The sequence below is a fragment of the Misgurnus anguillicaudatus genome, chromosome 8 (assembly GCF_027580225.2).
Source record: "Misgurnus anguillicaudatus chromosome 8, ASM2758022v2, whole genome shotgun sequence".
In the NCBI taxonomy this organism is placed as follows: Eukaryota; Metazoa; Chordata; class Actinopteri; order Cypriniformes; family Cobitidae; genus Misgurnus; species Misgurnus anguillicaudatus.
The window spans coordinates 45,187,103-45,214,995 of NC_073344.2; the positions used below are offsets into that span (position 1 = coordinate 45,187,103).

At 39.6% G+C, this 27,893-nt stretch overlaps 1 long non-coding RNA gene across 1 annotated transcript; it reads left to right on the top strand.

Annotated features, from left to right (window-relative positions):
• On the top strand, window positions 1-26,905 carry LOC141365604 (uncharacterized). The gene is made up of 3 exons (XR_012370672.1): window positions 1-113; window positions 26,412-26,609; window positions 26,702-26,905. It is a non-coding gene; the product is annotated as an uncharacterized lncRNA (long non-coding RNA).
• The last annotated feature ends 988 nt before the right edge of the window (window positions 26,906-27,893 follow it).

Consider the following 27,893-nt stretch of genomic DNA (forward strand, 5'->3'; position numbering starts at 1 on the left):
GCGGTAATGCTCCATTAAGCTGGATGCCAACCGCAGGTAAAAAGGAAGAAGAAGAAGCATCATACGGTTTTGTTCGCGGAGCACGTGTAGGTTGTGTGCACGTGGTGATATTGGTAAGTAAATTTGCGAAATTGTTATCATTTGAAGTGTTTGTGTTCTTATTTTAAGATATTAGTTATTATTAATATATAATGTAGTTATGTGTGTTTCTTTAGGCGAATAAATAGAACAAGAGTTTTATGTTTTCATTACAAAGGCGCGTGTTGAATAACGTTAGTGTTTGTATTTAAATTGCATTTCAGAAAAGTGTCGTCTTATTGTTTAGTTCTGTGGTTCCCAAACTTTTTCAGCGTGCGGCCCCCCTTGTGTACAGTGCATTTTTTGCGGCCTCGGAAAGAAAATTTATGACAAAAACAGTTTTAAAATGTACTATTTTAGTTAAACAAATCATATAAAATTATACCTAGTAGTGCTGTTGGTTAGTTGGCTTATTATTTTTTAGGTTTAATTACACAGAATTCATGACAAATGAATGTATTTTATAAAATATCATAAAACTGGGGCCCCCCTGGGACCATCTCGCGGCCCCCAGTTTGAAAACCACTGGTTTAGTTGATGTTTAAAAGGCGTTTTATAAGGTTTGATGATAACAAGTAGAAATGGACATTTTATCTAACTATAAAAATATAGAGGTAGCGAGTATACGTGTTATTTATGCTTGTGATTTGGTACGGATTTGAAGTTTGGATGTTAACAATTAATACATTTACGATTAATTGTCGACAAGAATTAAATATTGGAACTTGTTTTAGTGCGTCTTTGTTTACAGCCATAAGGTTTCAATCGTAGACTTTTCTTACAAATGTGCTAATAAACGATATCAAATAAAATTGTGTTTTATATTTATTCGTATATGAATAGCTGTGTAATAAGTGGGATAATGCACAGCCAGCAGGTGTTGTACCGAAATACGACTCCCTGGACAAATCTTACTCCCCTTGTGCATGCGTATTACACAAAGTTGATAGGCTGAGCAGTGAGTTGGTAGGCGGAACAGCGACCCTTACGAAAATTAACCATGGTTATTTTGTGGTAACCATGGTTTTACTACACTAACCTAGAGCTGTAATCGGGCCTTAAAAGTTAGGCCCGAAATGTCCGGAGCCCGACAGAATGCAGCCCGAACCCGAACGTACATTTAGATTGACAGCTTTTTAAAAGCCCGAACCCGTTTACAGCCCGACATTATTTAAATGTGCGCACTCACACAGCTTTTGTCAAGAATGAGAAATTTACACAGGTTTAACATTATTTATTCATGACTAATAATCTACACGCCACTTGGAAGTTGAAACAAAGAAATAAAATAAGTCATCTGTAACATTGTAACATCTTATTCTAAATAGGCTTATGCAATACACTATAAATATGACAATAAAATTATTATTTCTTAACGAATTAAATTAAGATAATACATTCTGAATTAAGATGGGTATTTGGCAATAACGAAATTAAGAGAAAGGCTCCGCGGGATTTGCGTCGGCACTTCTCTCTATTACTGCCAACATTAGTCTATATCCTCTGTCTAAATTATGTATTTAAGACTCGATTCATATTTAGTTATACATTGAAAAAACTACTCACCAAGATTAGGCTACATGTTTTTGATGAGGAAAATCATTAAATCCACTGTAAATGAATTCAGCGCGGTCCTGCATCCAGCAGCATTGAACTTGACCGCTCATTTAACTCACAAAGCCGGAGCGCAAGCCCGAGCCCGACCCGAGCCCGTGTAAAATGTTAGAAATGAAGCCCGAACCCGCCCGAGCCCGTCGGGTCCCGTCGGGTTCGGGCAAAGATCTTCAGCTCTACACTAACCATGGTTTAACTATAGCAAGTAAAAATATTCAGTCTCAAAAGTGTAGAGAAATATTGTTTTCATACTTTTTGATTTTATAATGCTGTCTTATAGCAGACAGTTTACATTAGGCATGTTTATAAAAGCTGTACTATTGTTTCTAACGTTTTGTTGCATCTAAGAAATCTCAAGTTGACAATATCATTAAGACAACGATCAGAAGAAAATAGTTTTGTAGCAATGTTATGTTTTTCACCAATATAAGGCTTTTATTGAATGTTAATTTTGTAAAACAAAAGAATTACTATTAAAAAGACATAAATGCTTTCATGTCATAAGAATAACATGTAAAAATACAAATAATATCATAGTTTATGATTTTGTCACTTCATTTTATTGAGTTTAGTCTATGCCCTATTTATTTTTATTATTATGAGTAACAATTTGTACCTGTTGAAATTGTACTGCACCCCTTAACTCAGGTTAAAATGGTCAGATGCAAATCATATTTATATTAATAATACCTCATCTAATGGAGTTAATACCCTAATAGGCATTAAGCTGTAAATACAACAGAGAGAGTTTATTGAAGGGGAGTATATTTTTCACGGCCTTTTTATCACATCTGTTAAATTTATACTCCCCCATGTATAGCAGATAATAGTACTGCTTTTATAAACATGTCTAATGTTAAACTCTCGTTATAAATTCACAAAGTATGAAAAAAATATTTCTGTATACTTTTGAGACTGAATATTTTTACTTCATATTATTGACATTTAAATGTAAGTGCATTAAGAATGCATAATACAGGATATTTTAACGAAACACCGCATTAAATTAAGCAATGCTAACAGCATTGACGACTGTACAGACAAATTAGATGGCATTAATTAACCATGGTTTTATTACAGCACTGGTCTTGATGGTGTTGGGAGCTAAATAGATGCACTGTGTTATTGTCTTAGGATTTCAATTATAAGTTACTAAATATAGATTAGAGAGCGGTGCTGTGTATTTTCTTGGAGACTAACTGCAAAATATCAGTAAATGGCTGTTTTAAAAACAGTAGAGTGGTGCAAACTTCATTTTCTGCCTATCAACTTACTGCTACGCTTATCAACTGTGTTATAAGTGTGCACGTGAGGGGAGTAGGATTTGTCCGGGGAGTTGGATTTTGGTACAACACCTGGTCGCAAGTAAATCCCTTCAGTGATATCATCCTGTTGTGAATGTGTCCTTTACCTTCACTTACATCTAAATGTGATCATTACTTACTAAATTATGAATATTTATCGACTATATTATTAAAAAACGTACATTTCAATTGATACGTTGGTTATCACAGGATGCAACTGCATATATGTATTTAAGGCCAATACAGCGAGAAAAATGCTCATGAGCTTACAGACAGAACGAGCAGCGGTTGTGCGACTTGTGTGCTGCTCACACACAGAAAGAGCATACGCATATAGATCTGTTATTTGTGTTTCAATGGCTTAAAATAACTTGTTTTAAAACTGTCGTGCTTATATACATGTACAAATGTTACGTTTTGGTAACCACACGTACAGGAGTGTGACGTTGGTGCGTAAGTTAGATAGGGATGATATAGTACACATGGATTAAAGTTCTCCGTCGTAGCGACGGATTTCCGTCGATTGCAGCAAGTCTACAACGGATTTCCATCAGTTGTAAAATTATCAAATTAACTTTTCATAAAGACGCCGTGTATTCACCTTGTTAAGTGGAATGTGATCAAAGCCTGGAGTGGAGCGAAATCACGTTCCTCTCTCCACTGTAAGCGTTCTGTAATCACTACACACCAGATCCACTCTTGGTTTTCTGGCTGTATCTCACGTTAAGCTGAGGTAAAACTTTATTTCTGCTAGCATGGACATACTTGTAATGCAGGAACGATCGGATGTTTTGGACATCGAAAAAGGTGTATAAGACCAATGGAGATTAACTTGGCTTAGCGAAATGAGGAAGATTGTGAAACCTTTCAGTTCATGGGCTAAGAAAATCAAACAGCCAGGTAATTTACGTGTCTTTGCACAGTAAGCCTAGGGTTCTGTATTTTGGGGGTAATTAATTTGTCTCGTGCGTAATAATTTTTGACTGCTACGCTGATCTAACCAGTGGCTAATACAACGAGTTTGTTAAACTCATGAGTAAACTTCACGTGGCGCCACAAGAACCAAGAGTAGGGCCCTATAAAATCCGTTTTATTTTTCCCCAAATTCCGTTTTATTTTTTCCCAAATTCCGTTTTCTCCGTTTTAATTTTGTCTAATTCTGTGTTATCCGTTTTAATTTTTGGCAATTATATTTTTTACCCTTTACTTTTATTTTAGTCATAAAAAGAGTGTGCCTTTAATGTTAATGATTAAAATGTAAATGATTTGGGGAAAAACTGGATAACAGGATTACTTAATGACTATAAAAGATGCATTTACACACGCACATACACACGCGCGTGCGCACACACACAACTCAATTCAATGCATTTTTTAGTGTTGTTGCAGGAGGCTACAACAAGGTGTCAAAACAGTGGTGCCTTCAGAAGTGCCTTAAATACATCAATCCAGCGGAACGCGATCCATATTTTATACACAATCGCTTGAAATGCATATAACTTTACAAACATACACAGGATAGTGATCTGACTTAGGACAGCATGAGCACGCATCTCTTTGCACGTGCGAGCGAAAGAGAGACAGAGAGCGGCGCCATGATGCAGATGATTATATTTTAAATGCGAGGTATAGTTAGTTTGCCTCAGCTCGCTTGAAATGCATAAAACTGAACAAATACATGAGTATTTGTGTTCGCATTTCGGACAGATGCGTGAGCGCGTGCACGTGAGAGAGGTACAGTGAGACAGACGTGGATGAGAGAGTGCATGTATCTTTGCGCTCACCGTGAACAGAGTGTTGACAAAACTTCCAAAATAACAATTCTGCGGTCACATAAAAGTCATGTGAGACCTGCTCGGAACTGAGTGCTTAGCGTCGAATTTCTTAATTTTTTCGCTGACGAAAGCAGAGTCGTGGAGAGCCGCTTCGCCATGATTTCAGTGTTTTGGAGGGGGTCTGAAACAACGGGAGGGGGCGTGCCCAGATTTACTTCCCCCGGTCTTCATTTCCACCAGACATACGTTCGTCGCCCACACAAAACATAATTTTATTCAAAATATGTAAAATTCCTCAAAATTCCGCGTTAATGCTAGATTCCGTGTTAATTAGCCAATTCCGCGATTCCGTCCGTGATTCCGTGATCGCGGATATTATAGGGCCCTACAAGAGGCAGTCAGATGACATCAAAATCCTGTGAGAGCGAACCGAGAACTCAATAGATGAGACTGCTTCCGAAATGCTCTCGCGGTACTTTGATGTCATCCACCTGTCAGTTCTTGCAGTTGCATGTGCGCGTGGTCAGGAAATCTTGACGTTTGTACATGTATCCACATTTAAAAACAAGTGGTTTTAAATTGAAACAATAACAACAGTGTTAAATGTGCTGTTTCTGTATGAGGGGAATAAGCAAGTCGCACATTCGCTTCTCTTTGAGCTTGTGAGTATTTTTGCTGCTTTATTGGCCTTAAATCACACAATGTTATGCGTCAAAAATCCAGTCTTTGCAAGTATTCTCAAACACGACCATTTAGGGCTTAGGAGAAAGTAAACAGCAGAAAAAAAGGAAAGTTACCTTTTTTGCTTATATCTGTCACTAACGTTAATCAAACAATTAATCTCTTGACTAAATCAATTTATACCTTTACTAAGATATATACATTATTGTTTATTATCCTGATTTAATCACTGACTGTTTATCCTTAGAGAGCTTGAATTTTGTTCTTGTGTAATATACGCACGTTGCGCACAATGCGTTGTTTTAAGTGCATAACATTGCGCATAAAATAGCATCTCAGCTCTGCCTCTATTGTAAAATAATAATTTGTTGATAAAGGGTACAGTCATTTAATGTACAACTGTCACTATGATTACATCCTGTGTGAATTGTACACAAGTTTTATTCGAGTTGCTCGTTCAGGGTTAATATTCATACATAAAGTTACTGTATTAGAGCTGTGACTGTAAGCTGTTGTGTGAGCAAAACAGACCCTGGATTGTTCGTTTATGTACTGAATAATATTATATAAAAATTTCTGTACCACTTTTAAAAAAAGTTGTATTTGATCACATTATTAAATGCATTATATAACATGAACAAACTATGAAAAATATAGAGTATATAAGCATTAATTAATTCTTGTTATGTCATTAAAGTAATTGATGTTAGTTCATGGTGCATTAACTAATGTTAACAGTTTCAACCTTGATTTAAAAAAATGTATAAGTAAATGCCAAAATTAATAAGATTTACAATTAATAAATAATTAAGATTCATTAAAGGTGGTGATATTCATATTTCTTTTTATATAGTGAGTTATTTAGCTGTTTCGCCTTAATCTGAAATGCCCTGCAAACTACATCTTACAGAATCAATTTTTTAAGTTTGTCACAAGTAGATTAACATGACGGGATAACGCTTTTAACCCTTAGTGCAGGAGTCACAAGTGTTTTGTTTTAGACAGATATTAAAGGTTCAATTAAAGGACTGTGTTAAAAGTAAAGCTGTAAATTAACAAACTATTAATAAACCTATCATATGCTGTAAATAAGTGTTAACACTGTTTATTCACAAAAAAAAAAAACATACTCCCACTGCTGCTGTATTTCATAGTGACAGTTGGCAACCCTATAAATGCCACAGTAGACTTCAATATTGCATTAATGGCAAAAAACATCTCCCCTTAGAATGGTATTGGTCTCGCCTATTTACAAGGAATATGACTTGGCCTGAAAAAAATTTCAGTCAGGAGATTTTTTTTCACTTTAATCCATGTATAGTTCAAAATTTCTATCAGTTGTCAAATTTCTACCGGTAAACTTGTCTACTGGTTTATCACCATCCCATATGACACAAAAAGGAAGATGCCCACATTTTGAGAATTTGGCTTATTTACCAGAGTTAGATAAGTCCATACATGCCGTTCCCATCTCTGTGCATGTTGTAACTCTGTTTGACGTAGCCTTCCGCTAGCTTAGTTTAGCACAAAGTCTGGAAGTAGATGCCTCCAGCTAGCATACTGCTCCCAATAAGTGACAAAATAACGTAAACATTTTTCTACTTATGTGTTGTGGTTTGTATAGTTACACCGTGTACAAATAATACGGTCATATGAGACACAGCCACCTTTTAACAGTGTACATACTAGGGGTGTAACGGTACATGTATTCGTTTCAAATCGAATTGGTACGGGGGTCATGTTTTGGTGCATGAATTTAAACGGAGAATACACGGTATGAAAATTAAAAATTAATGTAATGTGGAACTACTGTTAGATACGCGGGTTCTTTAGGGACAGCTAATCTGTAGCCCCGCTTTAGCTCTGAAGCTCTGATTGGTGCCGATGCAGCCGAGCTCCGCCTATTAATGCGCTCTATCAGAGGCCGTCTACATTTTGGCACTCTGCAGTTTTTTGTCAAGTCGACGCCGGTCCAGTAAGTGAGTGAGCAGCGACAGCGAGTATGGCAAGTGGTGGTGTTTCATAAGAGTTAGACGCTCCGCTGGCCTCTTTAAGATCGCAAGTTTGGGAAATCTTCACTTTTCCAGTCAGTTACAATAGTATAGGTGAGAGAGTGGTGGAAAAGACGAGGACTGTGCGTCGGCGTTGTTCAGCAGTTGTTAGGTATGTGAGTGGAAATACATGTAATCAGGGCTTTCAAGTGTCACGCATTCACCTTGAGACACGCATTTCAGTCAGTTTACATGCTCACACGCCACACTTTGTATTTCTCACGCTGAGAAGGAGATAAATTGTCATGCTAATATACAATTAATGGACGAGGCGCAAGCATATGTGAGGCACTTCTGTCGAGTTCAGCTGCTTTTTTTAAGTGTGCTCAACTTTACGCAGTGCCATCAGCAAAAGAGTACCATCGGAAATGTTGTGAAGGCTGATTTCAAATTGCTCTTGTGTTACTCTGACGTCATCCACTTGTTGTTTCTTGCATCGTCTTGTGAAGTTGTACACACCTATTAATGCATCCTACAAGCCTATATTTTTTGTTCTTTAGTACATTAATATGAAATAAGGGCAAAATGTAATTTTAAAATGTATTTAGGTAACACTTGTAATACATTTCAACACATATTTGTATGAAAGATGAGTACAAGATTACTTAAAGTGGTATACATTTTTGTAATACGAGATAGTATGTTAAATGCATTTCAGTTCATATTCATCTCAAAATAACACAGATAAGGACACCTATGTTTTTTAGATTATCTTAAGTACTAAAAAAATTGCCTTCTTCATTTTTGTTTTGCTTTTCTCTCCATTTTACAAAAAGTTAATCAAACTGTGAAGCCTGAACCGAGGTACGAACCGAACCAGGACTTCTCTGTACCGTTCCACCCCTAGTACTAGGGCTGGGCGATTATTCGAAATCGAACCGCAATTGCGATGTGCAACGTTGCGATTAGCAAATCGCGAAAGGATGCGATATGATGCGATTTGAGAAATATGTAGAGAGGCTTTGTGACATTCTAACCAATTGAGCAAGCACAAGTATGTCTGTGCTTTCTCCGTGAGAGGCATGTCAACCAAAACAGCGCTTCTCCTAAACTGACGAGGGGTTTCAATTTAAAGCATGCGCGCAGCCTGTGTCTCTTAATGCTTGTTAAATACTTGCGCCCGTTTCCCTGTTGCAAGACTTTGCACGTGCGTCTTCCACAACAGACAAGGTGTTTAAACTTGACGCACACGCGCAAGCCTGTGTCTCTATGCTTATTAAATACTCCCGCCTGTCTCCGCAAGTCCGCATCGCAAGACTTTTCGCGCCCGCGTCTCTCAAAACGGATGATGCGTTTTATACACACACACGCCCAACAATGTTTACAAGCCTGGCTCCTTATTTAATACAAACTAAAATACCATTTAACTGGGTTGCTAATGTAACTTGAATGAAATGACATGACATTGAACGCATTTGGATTTTATATTCATTTTAAAAATCCCAAATGTAGCTTTTTAATATTTTGATAGTTATGAAAGGGAGTATTACAGCTCTTTGTTTACAAAAACAAACAAACATGCATTCAAATATTTTCAGTAAAACTCAGTCACCCATTTAAATATTTTAAATTGTTGTTAAAGTTGCAGCTATAATGAACCCATTTATTTAAATACTGTTACAGTGTTAGTCCAAGCTAAAGATCATTTTACATTTCATACAATAAGAAGTGTTAATTATATTCTTAATTTCTTTGTTTTTGTTTCCTTATTTTCACACACACACAAAAAACATAAGAATACAGTTAAATCACCAGACCCATAAGCAGTATCAGTAAGATCTAACGATCTAAAAATTTAATCGCAAATCGAATCGCAATCGCAATTCCTGGCAGAAAAAGGGCAATTAGATTTTTTCCCTAAATCGCACAGCCCTACCTAGTACATACTGGGAACTATTTTCTTAGAAGGCGAAGGATTGTGTTGGACTTTAAATGTCCTGCATGTTCTTTGAATGAGGAGGACAGACAACATAACTCAAATCAAATTATTTAATGAATCTCAAATCTCAAATAAAGTATTACAGAGCTCTGGGTCAAAACTGTCCCTGTCTTTACACAACACCAATGCAGAAACAGGTCCCCCGAGGAGCGGTTGATCTGATCTGCCTCTCCCTCTGACCCAAAAATATATATGTGTAGTTGGGTGGGGGCCTGTTCGTTGGAAAGTTTTACTTCTTTCTTAAAAAGTTCACCAGACCCGTTCGATGGAAAGTTGTACTTCTGTCTCAGAAGTTCATGCTGCTATAAACAGCTATGACCTTTATTTCAACCTGTCGCCCCGACATCCTGTTTTTCTCCCCAGGTGTCTCTGCAAAGTAAAAGTTAAAAAACACACATACATACATACCACACAAGACTGCAAGCCTCCAAAATTCTGCAGACATGACCTTTTAGAGTCAAATGCAATGGATTCATATATAAGCTTTGATCATGCACAACAAATAAGACCAATCATAAACATAACTGATTTCAATACTATGTGATAAACTGCTACATATTAATACTCATAACTGCTTTATAATATTAGAAGCAATGCAATTATTAATAATGAAAGGATATACTGATGTGGGAAATGTTCTCATTTTCCTTCATTCCCCCTTTTGATCTCCTTTAAAGGAGATCAACCACTGGTTCATCCTCCTCCTTTGGTACTTCCTTCTCCCAGCAGTGGCATCTGATCCTTTCCCTCCACCGTCTTCACGATACACCTGTTACACAAAGATCTGATACATGGCATACAACAACATCCACAGTTTACCACTATTGCTGCCGCCACCGCAATAGACATTATCAATGAGGTTATCAGTGCGCTGTATTGCCCAAACCATTTTGTCATCCAGCTATTACATGGGTTCTTAATCCCTGAATTTTTGTCACTTTATTTCTTTGTTCATTTATTTATTTCTCAACAGGCACTACAACAAATATATGATTTCGTGTAAATCTTATCTCGGCTTGAAAATATTCTAAGAAGATAGGCACAAACCTTAGAATATAGAATATCGTAAAAGAACTGTGACAAATTTGGTGAACATTTATTATAAACGTCCTGTAAAATACAGCAAAATTATATCCTCCACACACTGTCAAATATAACCAAAATATAGTAAATATTCCTCTAAAAACTGTCACGTAATAAAAATTTAAAATATCCCAGAAATAAAAGAATTATAAAACATTTATAAAAATATAGATGAAGGCTGTAAAATATAGTCAAACTGGATGTAAAATAATTTCAAAACACACACGTTAAAAGTAAACTGTTAAGCCTACAAATAAATCTATACCAAAAGAATATATGTGTCACGGTAGGAAATCCTCTGTTTCCTCCGTGTCATGTGTGTGTGTGTGTGTTTGTTTGTTCACTCACCTCTGCCATGTGCTCGTTTGATTAAGTGTTGTCACCTGTGTATGATTGCCTCGCTCCAGCTGGTCCTCATTACCCATCTGCTACATATACTCACTCAGTTCTCTTCCTGTTGTCAGATCCTCATTTCATGTTCCAGCAGTACCACTTGGATTATCGTCTCTCGTCTTCGTGTGCATTGGATCAGTGTTCGTGTTTGTCGTCTCCGTGTGAGTGTTGGGTCCGTTCCTGGTTTCGTCCATTGGCCATTATCACACTTACCACCGACTTCACGTTTCCTCACTCTTCAGCCACCGTAGACCTTCGATCACCATCGCCAACATCCTAGACTCTGTCACATGTTCTGTTGTTTCTCTGTTCTTTCCATCATTTACAATAAATCTGTGTTGATCGCCTGCGCTTGCTTCCTCCACTTTATTGTGTCGTTACAGTAGGATCTGACCATCATGGAAGCAGCAGGCGATCGCTCCCCATCTCATCTGGAGGAATTTTTACAACGCACTGTGGGTCGTATGGATCGTCAAGAGAAAGCGATAGATGAGATGGGTCGAGCTTTCCAAGCGATGGTGACGAAGGTTTCCGAGCTCGCTCTCCAGGCTCAACAACATCATCCATCGCCGCCCACTGCGCCCCCCACGCCACCCACACCGCCGATCACCACTGGGGGTTCTCCCCAGTCCGAGCCACGCCTCCCCATTCCTGAGAAGTATGCGGGTGAGCCTAAATTTTGTCGATCATTTCTTTCACATTGTTCTCTGCACTTCGCCTTGCAGCCCCGTACGTTCACCACCGAGGAGATGAAGGTGGCGTTCGTTCTCTCCCTTCTCACGGGGAGGGCTGCCCTCTGGGGGACGGCGGTGTGGGAGAACCAAGATCGCTGCTGTGCTTCGTTCCACACCCTTTCGGAGGAGATGAGACGGGTCTTCGACCGCTCCGTCGCCGGGAGAGAGGCGGCCAGACTTCTAGCGGACCTACGGCAGGAGGATAGGTCCGTATCAGATTATTCCATCGAGTTCCGCACCCTGGCGGCGGAGTGTAAGTGGAACGAAGAGGCGCAGTGGGATCATTTCCTGCATGGGTTGGCTGACCACATCCAACAGGAGATTCGAGCCGTGGAACTTCCCTCCTCACTCAACGGTTTAATAGATCTCACTATCCGGATTGACAACCGGCTAGATCAAGCAGCCAGACGGAGGGGGAGGACCACTCGCACTACCAGTCCAGAGGTTCAGCATCGGCGGCCAGAGGTTGCGGTCAGCCCACCTGGAGATCTGGAACCCATGCAGGTGGGGCGAGCTCGGCTCTCCCGGGAGGAGAGGATCAGGCGGAGATCCCTTGGACTGTGTTTATACTGTGGCAGCTCGCAACATCACATCCAGCGCTGCCCAGTAAAGGATCAAGCCTGATAGTAAATCTGAGGCTACTATCGGGTGGGATCTCTGCCAGGAAGACCTCATCAACATCGACACTCCTTCCGGTGAGACTACGGTGGTCCACACATACACTGGATCAGCACGCTTTGGTGGATTCTGGGGCCGAGGGGAGTTTCATGGATTTCAACTTCGCACGTAAGATCAAAATTCCTCTCACCTCCCCCAAACACCCCATTGCACCTTTTGCACTTGATGGACACAAGCTTCCAGTCATCACTCAGACCACCGTTCCTGTTTCACTCATCACATCTGGTAATCATACGGAGAACATTTCATTCCTCATCACAGACTCACCTCAGACTCCCATTGTTCTCGGTCACACTTGGCTCCATCAACACAACCCCAGGATTGATTGGCGTCTCGGATCTGTGGTTAGCTGGAGCGAGGAGTGTCATTTGTCTTGTCTTTTGTCTGCTGGTGTTAATGTTTCTGAGTCTGTGTTTCAGGGGGAAGCAGTGGATATGACTAACGTGCCCGCGGAGTTTCACGACCTGAAGGAGGTGTTCAGTAAGTCGCGGGCTGATTCTCTTCCTCCTCATCGTCCCTATGACTGTGCGATAGAGTTATTGCCAGGTTCCTCTCCGCCTAAGGGCAAGTTATATTCCTTGTCTATTCCAGAGACGGCGGCCATGGAGAAATATATATCCAGTTCTCTACCAACGGGGTTCATTCGCCCTTCCTCTTCTCCAGCGGGGGCGGGGTTCTTTTTTTGTGGGAAAGAAGGACGGATCCTTGCGACCTTGTATTGATTACCGAGGGCTGAACAACATAACGGTAAAGAATACTTATCCTTTGCCGCTTATGTCTTCAGCTTTTGAGAGGTTGCAGGGAGCGGCCGTTTTCACTAAATTGGACTTACGTAACGCTTATCATTTGGTCCGCATCAGGGAGGGGGACGAATGGAAGACTGCGTTTAACACCCCTCGTGGCCATTTTGAGTACCGCGTGATGCCTTTCGGGCTATCTAACTCGCCGGCAGTCTTCCAAGCACTCGTTAATGACGTGTTGCGAGACATGGTCGATCAGTTCATATATGTTTACCTGGATGACATATTGATTTTTTCTTCGTCTCTCCAGGAACACGTGCAACACGTACGACGAGTGCTTCTGCGGTTGCTAGAGAATGGATTGTTTGTCAAGGCGGAGAAATGCGTTTTTCATGCACAGTCTGTTTCTTTTCTAGGACACATCATTTCGACTGAGGGTGTTCGCATGGATCCTGAGAAGGTTAAGGCTGTGGTAGATTGGCCATCCCCAGAGTCTCGCAAGGCCCTGCAGAGATTTCTGGGGTTTGCCAATTTTTATCGGCGTTTCATTCGCAATTTCAGCCAGCTAGCCGCACCTCTGACCGCTTTGACCTCCCCTAGTTTGACGTTCAGGTGGTCAGACGCAGCTGAGGCTGCGTTTGCCAAACTGAAAAGCTGCTTTGTTTCAGCTCCAATTCTTGTCACCCCTGATTGCTCACGTCAATTCATAGTGGAGGTCGACGCGTCAGAGGTGGGGGTAGGAGCAGTGTTATCCCAGCGCGCATCCTCAGACGGAAAGGTTCATCCTTGCGCGTATTATTCTCATCGTTTATCCCCTGCGGAGGTTAACTATGACATTGGCAATCGGGAGTTGTTGGCCGTCAAATTGGCACTGGAGGAATGGCGTCACTGGCTTGAAGGGTCGGGTGTACCTTTCATTGTATGGACGGACCATAAGAATCTCGAATACATTAGAACTGCTAAAAGACTTAACTCCAGGCAGGCTCGGTGGGCATTGTTTTTCGGTCGTTTCGATTTTACACTTTCTTACCGACCGGGTTCCAAAAACATCAAACCCGATGCTTTATCCCGTCTTTTTGAGCGTTCCGATCGTACTGCTACTCCCGAGCCCATTTTACCGGAGACCATCATTATCTCCGCGCTCAGATGGGAGGTTGAATCGAAGGTTTTGACTGCCTTAGAAGGGGTAACGCCCCCGGCTCGTTGCCCACCGAACCGTTTATTTGTGCCGGAGGGGTTACGGTCAGACGTTCTCCAGTGGGGTCATTGTTCCAGTGTTGCTTGTCACCCAGGGGTTAGTAGAACTAAATTTCTAGTCAAGCAACGATTTTGGTGGCCTGGTATGGCTCGTGATGTCCACGATTTCGTCTTGGCTTGCTCGGTTTGTGCTGTTGGTAAGACTTCCAATCGACCTCCAGATGGGTTACTCTTACCGCTGTCTGTCCCTTCGAGACCCTGGTCCCACATCTCGCTAGATTTCATTACCGCCCTCCCACCCTCTAAGGGTAATACGGTGATTTTAACCGTAGTGGACCGGTTCTCGAAGGCGGCTCATTTCATTCCCTTGCCCAAATTGCCATCAGCCAAGGAAACAGCGGTAACTGTCATTGACCACGTCTTCCGTATACATGGCCTTCCGACAGACGTGGTTTCTGACAGGGGTCCCCAATTTGTGTCCAAATTTTGGCGAGAATTTTGTAAATCGTTAGGGGCGACTGTTAGTCTTTCATCCGGGTTCCATCCCCAGAGCAATGGTCAAACCGAGCGAGCCAATCAGGATGTCGAAAGGGCATTGCGGTGTTTGGTTTCCAACAATCCTTCGTCCTGGTGTCAACAACTCTCAATTGTGGAGTACGCACACAATTCTCTGCCGGTGTCATCTACGGGCATGTCTCCATTTAAGTGTAGTTTAGGGTACCAACCACCTAATTTTGTCAGTACTGAATCCGAGGTGTCGGTCCCCTCCGCAAACGCACTAGTCCAGAGGTGTCACCGCACCTGGACCAGAGCTCGTAGAGCTCTGCTCCAGGCAAGGTCGCGCACCAAGGCTAAGGCCGATCGCCACCGGTCGAAGCCTCCCCGATACGTCGTCGGTCAAAGAGTGTGGCTTTCAACCCAGAACATTCCGATGCGTTCCGTTTCGACTAAGCTTGCTCCCAAATTTATTGGCCCGTTTTCTGTTACCAAAATCATTAATCCGGTAACAGTGCGTCTTAGCCTTCCACCGGCGTACAGGAGGGTTCATCCCGTCTTTCATGTGTCCAAAATTAAACCGGTGATTTTTTCCCGTCTTAATCCGCCTGCCCCGGTTCCCCCACCGCCTCGTATCGTTAATGGGGAGACCACATATTCGGTTAATCGTATTCTGGACTCTAGACGGAGGGGACGCGGTTTTCAGTACTTGGTGGATTGGGAAGGTTACGGTCCGGAGGAGAGAAGGTGGGTTCCTGCTCGGGACATACTGGATCACCGCCTTATTGATGATTACAATCTTCAGGTAAAGCAGGCTGGGAACGCCAAGGGGCGTTCCTAGGGGAGGGGGTACTGTCACGGTAGGAAATCCTCTGTTTCCTCCGTGTCATGTGTGTGTGTGTGTTTGTTTGTTCACTCACCTCTGCCATGTGCTCGTTTGATTAAGTGTTGTCACCTGTGTATGATTGCCTCGCTCCAGCTGGTCCTCATTACCCATCTGCTACATATACTCACTCAGTTCTCTTCCTGTTGTCAGATCCTCATTTCATGTTCCAGCAGTACCACTTGGATTATCGTCTCTCGTCTTCGTGTGCATTGGATCAGTGTTCGTGTTTGTCGTCTCCGTGTGAGTGTTGGGTCCGTTCCTGGTTTCGTCCATTGGCCATTATCACACTCACCACCGACTTCACGTTTCATCACTCTTCAGCCACCGTAGACCTTCGATCACCATCGCCAACATCCTGGACTCTGTCACATGTTCTGTTGTTTCTCTGTTCTTCCCATCATTTACAATAAATCTGTGTTGATCGCCTGCGCTTGCTTCCTCCACTTTATTGTGTCGTTACAATATGTTAATTCAAGATAATTGTAAAATGTCTTCAAAATGCATTTGTAAAAGAATCTATAAAAAATGTAAAACAATGGTATGTCTCCAAAAATACTCCTGAAAGAATAAATGAAAATTGTAAAATGTTATCAAATATTTTCAAAGATGCTCACAAAAGGATATATTAAAATGTAAGTCCTTTGAAAATCACAATATGTAGAAAAATGTAAAATCTTTGAAATTCTCAAAAAATAGTCACATGTGAAATACTTAAAACTCATGAAAATGGTAAAATGTAAAACCTTTAAAAATCACCAAAAATAGTAAACTGTAAAATACTTGGAAGTTGTAAAATATTCAAATGTAAAATCTTTAAAATCTGAAAATAGAAAAGTGTCAAATATTTGAAAATCATGAAATAGAAAAACGTAAAATATTTGAAAAATCTCAAAATAAAAATGTAAAATATTTCACAATCTCCCCTTTTTTCCACTTATTATTCCCTTACATACACAGTAATGGTTATTTCAGTGTTTTGGAACTCTTCTTTAATTAAATCCCTTACTTTTTCCCACTCTAGTCTGTCCAAACCACACCCAATCCTGGGTATAGCCAACTTTTTTACCCTTTGTTCTTCACATGTTTATTTATTAGTTCTTTTATTGCCTGTCTCAATGTGTCGTATTTTGGCAAATCTTTGGCTTTCTCTTTTGAAAAATTGTTCTTTTTGCCCTTCCTGTGTTACCGCACACTGTCCCACCACTTTCTGTTGTCTAAATACTTTGTCTAATCCAAATCTTTTTCTAAATTCCAATGCTATTCCTTTTCCAAATGCACAATCTTTGCTACTGCAGTGAGCTAATGCTTTATGTTCTGGACTGTTGAATAATCCCCCTTTAGTTCTTTGAGTGTAACTTTTGTGTTCTTTTGGGAAATGTCAACCTGCTGTTGTTCCCCTGTGTTGGATTCCCCCTTTTGGTCCTGCAGTTCCTGCAGGTCCAATCTTACCATATCCCTTAGGAGCACCTAATCCTCCAATAGAGTGATTTCTGCATCTGGATATGCACGAGAGATGGTTTTCTGTTTGGAAAAACTTGAAACAATTTCATTCAGTTTGGTTAATTATGTTCTGTGATCGAGATTTTTATTTGTTCAGGGTGCACTGGGTTGAACGGACCAGGAAATGAACTACCATCAGAAGTTCAAATGGTGTAAATGAGGTCATGCGGTTAAGATTCATGCGTTTAACTTTTTCCTGTGATTGAGGATGTTATACGGTACCGAAACGGAAGCACAATCCCAGTGCACTCTCAACCTTTTGCAAATCTATATTCTTAAAATGTGTACCGTTGTCTGAGCGAATAATTCGTGGAAAACCGTGACGCGGAATTTATTGGTTAATCAAACACTTAATCACCGAAATCAAATCTTCCTTCCCCGTGGGCCACGCCTCTGGCCAACCTGAAAACACATCCACGAAAACCAAAAGATACCGTTTACCTTCCACTCTGTCCCCCATGTCTGTGTAATCGATAACCACTTCCTCACCAGGTCCCCGTGGCGGGAAGACACCTGGGGCACATTTCACTCCAGCACGTACATTGTGTATGGAGCATACCCTGCAGTTAGCGATAAATTCTTTAACTGTAGCAGCCAGGTATGGGTGCCACCACTGGTTAAGATTGGACACAGGTTGTTTGATTCCAACATGTGAGGGGGTGTGTGCTTGAGTGAGAAGGGGTTTTACCATGCTGGGCAGAGTTACGGGTCTACCGTCATGCCCTACCCAGCCAGTTTGCGTCCATACAGCTCCTTTTTGGAGCCACATGGATTTTTCCTCATGCTTTATCTTGATCTACTGCTATGTTTGGATCATGCAAAATGTCGGTGGTACATTCTTGTGTGGCATTCTGCAATACCATCTGTGTTACGTACTCTGCACCTATCTTTACTGCCATGTCCGCTATCCGGTTACCTTGTGCTGCATCTGAGTTACTGTTATCATTACCTTTGCACTTTATGATCGCCACCTACTTGGGTCTCAAAATAGCTGCTGCTAATGCTATGATGTCTTCCTGATGTTTAATAGGTTTGTTGTTAGCTGCCATAAAACCACATATTTTCCACTTAGGTAATTCTGTTACTACTGCACCCACTTCATAGGCAGAGTCACTAAAAATGTTAATTATTTTCCCTCTCCCCACTCCAAAGCCTTTGTCATTGCCACAATTTATGCTCCCTGAGCTGACTGATGTCCCTGTAAAGGTTCTGCTCTCAATATTTGAATCTTTTCCTCTTCCAGTGCTGCAATACCTATTCCTGACCTCAGTGTTCCACTCGAATCTCTGAAAAAGCATCCATCTAAAAACACCATAAATCCCTCCGTAATGATGTGTGTCAACAAATCTGGTCTAATTTTCTCTTCCCTTTCCACGGTCATACAACAGTCATGGGGTTCTCCTTCTGCCCAATATGAGGCCATGTTTATGCCCTCATGTGTGAAAACCAAATTTAGTTGTGCGGACTGTTTTCCAACCGTCTTTGTCTCAGAGTGGAAAGTATAAATGATGATTAATTAACATAAGTTACCACAGAGTGCGCGGTGAGTACGGTCAAACAATGTCCCTCACGTGCTCTGCAAGAGGTAAACAGAAGAAAGCATTAGTGAGATCGATGCAATTATACCATGATTGATTTTGAGTGATTTAATTCAGAGAAGTGTATGGGTTTGGAACAGGTAAAGTTGGAGTTTTAATGATTTGATTGATTGTTCTCAAATCATGTGCCATTCTGAATTTTCCTGTGTTTTGTTTTTCCACAGGCAGAATGGGTGTGTTCCAATTGGAATCAGCATACTCTAAAACCCCTGCGGTTAACAAACCTTCAATGGTATCTCTGATCCCTTCCTCTGCCTTTGGTTTGTGCTTGTATTGAGGCCTCCAAATTGGATCATCACATGTCAGCTCGAACGAAATTTCTGGGTAATTTTTACAAAACCCTACATCTGTGGGACTCTGTGTCCATAATTGATCGGGCAAACTTTTCAACATTGTTTCAGCATCTTCATGATCACTTTTCTCCCTACCATGCCATCTTGTGAGCCATTCGTGTTCCAACACTACAGTGTCTTTTGTTTCTTGTGTGATCAAATAATACCCTGAGCTAGGTGAATATTTTACACCAGGAAGTTGGGTTTCCCTCCAATCTGTTAAATTTATTCCTTTCTTTACCATTGGTCCTAGATCTTTAGCTTGGTGTTGGGGATGTACTAATAATGATATATGGGGTGATGCCTCTTCCCTCATTCTATACCATTGTTCCTGTTCGGGGGTAAGTTCTACTATAGCTGCCACTCCCTCTTTGCCTATCATTATTCCTGCCCCACAAATTTCCCATTGTTCTCTTGCGATGTTATCAAATTGTTCTTGGTACCAGTACTCTTGTGTTCTATCATAAAACAAAGTGACATGCAGTGGATCTATTAGCTGAGTGTATGGCGCTAATGATAATATCCAAGGTTCCCATTGACAGTACAGATCATTCAGGGTGTCCCTTGTGTCCCCCAGAAGCACCCTCCCCCAGTAAATGTCAGCTCCCTGTGGAGAGGTGTTTGCAGAAAGTAACCATTGTCCATGCGTTCTCATTGTGGTCATGATGGAACAGTTCATGGTGATACCATTTTTCATAGTTACTATAATCCCCTCCAGGCTGCATAGGATCTCAGCTCCAAGTTTCACTAGCAAGTCTCTTCCCAACAAATTTGTCGGTGAGGAATATGACAGCAGAAAAGAGTGAGTCAGTGATTGTTTTTTCATGCACTGCACTGTGAGTTCTTTGGACAATGGCAGTCTAGTTATAGCCCCGGAAAACCCCCTTACTTCAGTGGTTTCGTCTGAAATAAGATTTTTTTGGAAGTGCATAGTTCAGTGTGGAGTATGTTGCCCCAGTATCCACCAGGAATTCAACAGGACGTGAGTTCACCTCCGAAGTCAGCAAGGGTTCCGCCCTAACCCTGCTGAGGTCGTTTCGTGGGCTGTCTCAGTACCACTCCCCTTCCCCTCCAGTGGACAAAGGGTACTGGGAGTGTGGTCGTGGTGCTTTTTCCACGTTAGGGGCCATGTGTGTGTTATGGCCTCTGCCCCGGTATGGTCTCTGTTGGGGTCCGCTAACAGGTTGCGGACACTCACGGGTGAAGTGTCCCGGACGACCACAACGGAAACACCCGTCTTGATACTGTACTCTTCCCCTCCCTCGATTGTAATCCCCACCCCTACCTCTATTGGAGTAATACATTGGTCTTTGGGTGGTTCTTTCCCATTTAACATTTGATTGGTCAGCTTCCTATTCTTTGTTAAATCTTGGAGGGGTTTTCATTTCCTGAACTACCATTTGTTTATCCTTCTTTTTCCCTTTTTCTTCATTTATTTTAGATCTGGCCTCATGCAACTGTAATTTTAGCAACTGTTTTTTCAATTCCTCTACTTCCCCTACTTTTTCTTTTTCTTTTTCGTTCGCCCTTGACATGTGATGAAGGAAATGTCGTTCCCAAACCTCACATACAGCACCTGGTAAATCGGGGTTGGCTTTTATTTCATCTTGTACAGATTTAGGAGTTCCTTCCAATACAGCAGCTCTGAACATTTGTTCCTGTATTTTGTCTGCATGTGGATGAGCCCCAGTGTGCTCTTTCCATTCTCCTTTGCATCGACTCAGGTATGCTGCTGCTGTTTCTTCCCCTTTTGGAGAAAATTTGATATTATAAAGAGTGCCTGCTGGGCCTTTCCCCAAACTGATGCCACTTGACAATATGGGTGGTCATCATATATCCCAACCGTTCCTGCCTCTTGCTCAATTTCCGTGATCTGTCCTACAGTCAGTACCTGGCCCAATAACGCCCTCAGGTCTCCTATTGCCAACGTATGGCCCTGCGTCAAAGTTATTACCTTCCCTATCCATTTACCCCCTCCACTCGTGATATGAGGTAACTTTGCAAGGATAGCTCCCATGTCTGCGAATGACCATGGTTTATATTCTAAGTTTCCATTTGTGTCCACTAGTGGGCACATATTTGGTATCCCTCGAATGAGACCTAGTTCCCTAAATTCCTGTTCTTCTCTTTCCTGCTCTTTCTTTGGTGTCTTTATACTGGAGTTATATTTGCTCTCCTCTCTCATCTTCTTACCCATCCTCATTTCTCCTCTGATTTCCACTGGATATGTTCCCTGATTTTCAACCTCTATCTGACTCCCAGTCTCATCCACTGTTATAAATCTGCTGCTCAAAGTTTCTCCTGGGGTGCTTTGTGCTCTGGGCTGAAATGTCCTTTCCTGTGCTACGCTGTTTCATTGTTCCCTTATTTCCTTTTCCAGAGCTGCCATCCTCTGTTCTGCCTGAGCAGCTTGCTCTCTATGTGTTCTCATTAATTCAGCTGTTTCTCTTGCTATCTCTCTCTCCTCCATATCATTTTCTGTTATTAAATCTAATTTACCTGATTTTATTTTCCAGCGATTTCCCTCCCTCTGCTCCATGTCCAACACACCCTTTTGTACTTCAAATACAGGTAACTGTGTGTGGGGCGGGGCATATGGAGGTGGAGCAGTGGGTGGCAGTACTGGATATATGGATGCTATCTCCCTCCCTTCTTGAATTGTGTTTGCTTCCTTCTCTTTAACGTCACTCTTTTTTATTTCCACTTTCTTTTCTTTCTCTTTTCTCTCTTTGTCCAGCTGTACCAAAGCCACACAACTTACTGCCATACTATGCCACAAGTGAAACTCCTCACGTAGTCTCTTCACTTCCTTTTCATGCTTCTTTCTAGCGAGAAGCCCCACTTCCTTTTTGTCCTCTCTCTGAAACTTCCTGTGTGCGTCACTTTCTTGTGCTATTACGTGTTCTTTCAAACTTATTTTTGTTCTATCCTCGTAACCTTTAAGTTGTTTCCACTCTTCATACATTTCCTGCAATTTCTTAATTTTCTTGAGCCTTGCTTTTTCTGGTAAACCGCTCACTAACTGTTCTACTGCTGCCTCCCATTGTTCTTTAAGAGTCTTCATTTTATCTTTCACTACAATATTTCTTACCCTGAATATCTTGTTAATTCTTCCTTTCAATGTTATTCGACACCAGTCCTTCTGTAAATACACACAAACTCTCACAAAATTATTTTCTGTGTTTATTCTTAGTCAAATGAATAATAATTACCTCTTTATCAAAATTAAAGTTCACCTTAGTAATAAAATACTTGCCAGACAATAAAATTCAGTACTGTTACTTCTTTATTGAAATGAAAATGTAATAATATTCAACTCCTGCTCGATGATGATTAAAAGAGGATTCAAAAGCGTTGTCAAAACTTAAAAAAAAAAAAAATTCACCTGGTAGTATGTAATTCTTGTCAAAATTCAAACTCCATTCATTACATAATACCTGTCCGATTTGAAATTTAAAATGTCAAAGCTCAAAAGAAATGTAATGATATTTAAGACTTGTTAAAATTAAAACAAAATTTGTAAAAATTAAAATGTAATAATATGTAATACTCTTTTTAGTTAAAAATAGAATTTATCCAGATTAGAAATAATATGTAATACTGGTTAAGGTCAAAAGTATGATTTGTCAAAAATAAAGAATACAATAATATTTTACTACTTGTTAAAATTAGAAACTACCAATAAACTTCAAGATAAAAATGTAATGACATTCAACACTTGTTAAAATTTAAAATAAAATTCACATCAATAATATTTATTTCTTGTCACTCGTTCTAATGGCAATTTCCATAAAACAACCAGCACTCCTCTAAACTCTTATTGATCTCACTAATTCTCTACCGTCTTCCTGAAAGTTACAATATTCTTATTAGAGCTCGAAACAATTTATCCACTAGGCGTCTCAATCAATTCACATGCACCGTATACTTGTATGATAACCACAGCTGAGTTTTAAACAGAGTCGGTTGAGTTTTATTAAGCCCTCTACCAATACTGCAATCAAAACTATTAGATATAAGTAACCGTTTGAATCTTTTACACTTCCACACCTTATGTCTCTTGTCTATCTCGGACTGGGTTTATCTCTCTTCCGCACGCCTTTTTACCACGGATACTCTATAATATATAACTACTTCAATTTTATTTTTCCAAAATGAAAGTAAAACTACAGCCCCGTAGCGGACAAACAACAGAATAAGAGCACAACTTCTAAAGTGAAACTAAATTACGCTACGAGCTGAGAAGTTCACAGTTTCCTCTTCCTTATTTTAGAATCTGTTAAATATGAAACAATCTCTTCTGGTAATAAACTCACAGAAATCAATTCTCAATTTCAATTTATTTTAAAATCAACTACAAATAAACCACTCTTTCTTCCCGATTCACACCCCGGAATGAAATAAGAAAATGGACATCCACACTAAAATACAATAAACATAAAATATACTGCAGAAACGTCTACTCCTTTAAACATGAAATAACACTAGACAACTCCGGAGAATCACACATTCACATTAATAAAACAAAAATACAACTGGATCCGTCTAAACTTGTACCGTGCAAATGAAAGTTATACTAAACACAATCCCCCAAATACACACAATAGTAAAATATAATATACACAGGATATAAAATATGCTTTTCTACAAATTGAGTTAAAATTTGCTGACAGTAAATTGCAACCACAATAAATTTTTCTAAAGACGGAATCCGACGTCTTTTAAAACTAGAAATTTTATTCCAAATTCACTTACAGTAAACGATTACTAATTGAACACATAAAAACTGAATTACAATTTTACTGATAATAAAACTAGATAATACTCAAACTTTAAAAAAACTGAATTGAAATTTACTGATCATAAATCTGACTCAAAATAAAATGTCTTCGTAGAAATAGAAAAATGAATTAAAATTTAAGATATACAATTAAGTAAAAAATTACTGATAATAAAACTGAATAAGAAAAATAAAAAATGTAATTAAAACCTAAGATATAAGATTAAGTAAAAACTTTGTTAATAGGAAAAATAGAAAATTGAATAAAAATGTACTAATCGTGGAACTGAATAATAGCAAAAATATTTCGTAAAAAGATAACACTGAATTGCAATTTACTGGCAGCAAAAATCAAAAAATATTACTTTAAAGAAAAATTTTTTAATTAAAATATACTCACAATAAAGCTGATAATATACCGGTAGCAAACAAACAGCACATTTAAAAATAAGGACCCATGGTGTATAGTCTTCAGTACGTTTCAAATTCCTATTCTTTAGCACAACTTTTTCATATATCGATATTCTCTTCGTATTTTCAACTACTTCGTGGTTTTCTTATTACTTTCAGTTTCTCTTATGCGGTCCGACCGCTGCGTTGCCCGTGGTCCCTGACCACTTTCTCGGGTATGAAACCCACTTCAATCTCTATTTACCGCGGTCCAACCGCTCTGTATCATCCGCGGCTAATCCGCCCGTGGTCCTTGACCACGCTCCGGGTCTGCACCATGCCCTTTTGAAGATGAGCTACGTCTTCGGGAGTGGAAACCCAGAAAATTTAGGCCCCCGTCGGGGCCAGCGTTGCCAACGTCGAGCCCCCTTTTTATATTTTCTTTTCTTTTACTATTTTTCTTTTATTTTGTTTTATTTTAATTTTATTACTGTTAATTCCCTTTTTATTTTATTGACACATTTAATAGTTCATTTGAGATATGCAATTTAGATAAAAATGACAATAATCATTGTATCATTAATTATTCTTCACGACATTTAAATAAAGCAGAATTTTGATATAACAGGTATCTGCTTACCTTTCCTATTTTGCGCAAGTGGAATGTCGAGAAGAAAAATCAATGATGTCGGATTCTCCTCATCACGTCGACGGGGTCACCAATTGTTGGACTTTAAATGTCCTGCATGTTCTTTGAATGAGGAGGACAGACAACATAACTCAAATCAAATTATTTAATGAATCTCAAATCTCAAATGAAGTATTACAGAGCTCTGGGTCAAAACTGTCCCTGTCCTTACACAACACCAATGCAGAAACAGGTCCCCCGAGGAGCGGTTGATCTGATCTGCCTCTCCCTCTGACCCAAAAATATATATGTGTAGTTGGGTGGGGGCCTGTTCGATGGAAAGTTTTACTTCTTTCTTAAAAAGTTCACCAGACCCGTTCGATGGAAAGTTGTACTTCTGTCTCAGAAGTTCATGCTGCTATAAACAGCTATGACCTTTATTTCACCCTGTCGCCCCGACATCCTGTTTTTCTCCCCAGGTGTCTCTGCAAAGTAAAAGTTAAAAAACACACATACATACATACCACACAAGACTGCAAGCCTCCAAAATTCTGCAGACATGACCTTTTAGAGTCAAATGCAATGGATTCATATATAAGCTTTGATCATGCACAACAAATAAGACCGATCATAAACATAACTGATTTCAATACTATGTGATAAACTGCTAAATATTAATACTCATAACTGCTTTATAATATTAGAAGCAATGCAATTATTAATAATGAAAGGATATACTGATGTGGGAAATGTTCTCATTTTCCTTCAATTGCTAATTGGGAGGAGTGATTTGCACAACTCTGACTGAACTCTATGTTTCTCATCAGGGGGCTTCTTGGGTGCTGTGAGCGAATCACTCTGCCCAAGTAGCAGTGCTTCGCCTTGTGAGAATACTGTTAAAAGATGACTTGTCTCATATGACCATGTTATTTGTACATGGTGTACTATACAAATCATAACACATAAATATGAAAATGTTTGTGTTATTTTGTCACTTATTTGGAGCAGTATGCTAGTATTTTTTATCAAATTTTCAAAATCTGTTACAAAGGTTGTAATTTAACACCTTGTTATAAACAGGTTTTTTTTAGGATTTATAATGAAACAGTGTAGAGGAATGAGATCAGTGTAACACCTAGTTTTTATTGTCATTTTGATTTGTATTATTACCAAATAATTTAAAAGCATACACTGAGTTCACACACGAAAATGATGTAACTTATGAAAGTAAAGGGTGATGTGTCCAACTTAATAAAATTTGTTCACCATGATGCTGAGTTTTGTTAGCTGGCAGTGTGTGTATGCAAAAGTGGAAGGGTTGACAATGTTTAAGGTGTTTTAAGTAACATGCAAAAAATACAAATTTAGTGTAATTTATGATGAGGTTTGACAATAGAGTGTGTATAAAAGTATTGTAAGATTAACTTTGTAACAGTGTATTTTTTGTGGTATTGAAATGTTGCTGGTGAGTTGGGAAAAAATGTTTAATTCTTAAGTGTAAGAGTTTATTTTGGTTATTTTCTTGTTTCCTACAGATATATTAATATGCTAATGATGCAGAAGAGGTCAAAGCTCGAGGTTGAAGGCTATGTGCATGAGGTGTCTCCTGTTCTGGAGGGGGACAATCATAGTAAATATTTTACGGCTATTCTACAGGAAGCGGAAAGAAATAGTCGTGTGGTTGTGTTTGATGTGCATCGTCAAAATGTTTTTGAAAGTGCTGAGAAAGACAGGTAATTGGTAAATAAAAATCAGTTTTTTTGTTTTCTATAGTGTGGTATGTGTCAGAATAACAACTATGGGGATTGTTGTTTTGTTCTTTTAGGACTCCTGTGAGACTTTGTGATGTTGTCCTTTCTCCGTCCCGTCAGAGAAGTGGACATATGGATGTGATCGTGAACACACGAAGTGCACTTACTTGTGTGCGTCAGCTGAATTTTGCTTTTGATGGGTCCTGTCGAGATCACGTTGAGGATATGACGTTGCTGAAGATTTTAGAACAACCCAGAGAATATCAACGGGTATGTTATTTCATATTATAAAATGAACAGTCCTGGTTCTTTATTCTGATTGGTTGAAATGCTTTCAAGTTGTGAAAATACCCTGGTAAACCCACAGTTCAGACTGCATTACATAAGTATCAGTGTGCCACTGTTGCTGCGTACTGATTTATAAAAATAAACACCACAGTCTTTAATCATATTTTTAATTTGTCTACAATTGCACAATTAATGGTGATATCCAAATAAATGTCAATAAATATTGTTGAGTCATCTAGTAGTCAATAAAGAGAAAATGTTCCCTGATTAATTTCTTCTTTACATTTATATTTCTGCTATTTAGGGGGTGGCGATGTTACCCAACTTAAACACTGACGCATACAGTCATCATTAATATAATGTGTAAATTTTGATAGTTGCGCTGAATTTGATCTGTTACAAGAGTTATTCCCAAAAATTGAATTAAATTAAATTTGAGAGGTGATAAGAGAACAAATTAAGGTAGGATGAACTGCATAAATTAGATGAATGTTGATTAAACACCACAGTCTTAAATCATATTTTCATTGTGTCTTTCCTGCATCTGTTTTGGTTGGGAACTGCGCTGCCACACTAGATTGTTTCATTAATGCCACACTAGACACAATTTCATTAATGAAAATTATTGATTGTGCTGTGTGTATTATAGCTCAGACTGAAATATTTTAATTTGTGTTTTTGTTGCTGTATGTCTGAATGTGATGTGACATGAGAAATATGAGCATATTATGTTCGATGTTTGAAGTTTGTATTGTTTTGTGTAATGTTATTGTTGTTGTTTTTTTAGGTGAATGTTACGGTGAAGTGGTGAACCAGACTGAACATAGACAAAGTGTGACACGCAGTGGTCAGAAGATGACTTCTAGGGCATATGATGTAGCGGATCACTCGAGTAGTATGTCGTTAACTGTTTGGGGTGGTGATGTCCTCGAGATAGGCCAATGGTATCATATTACCAATGTATCTGTTAGACAGTTT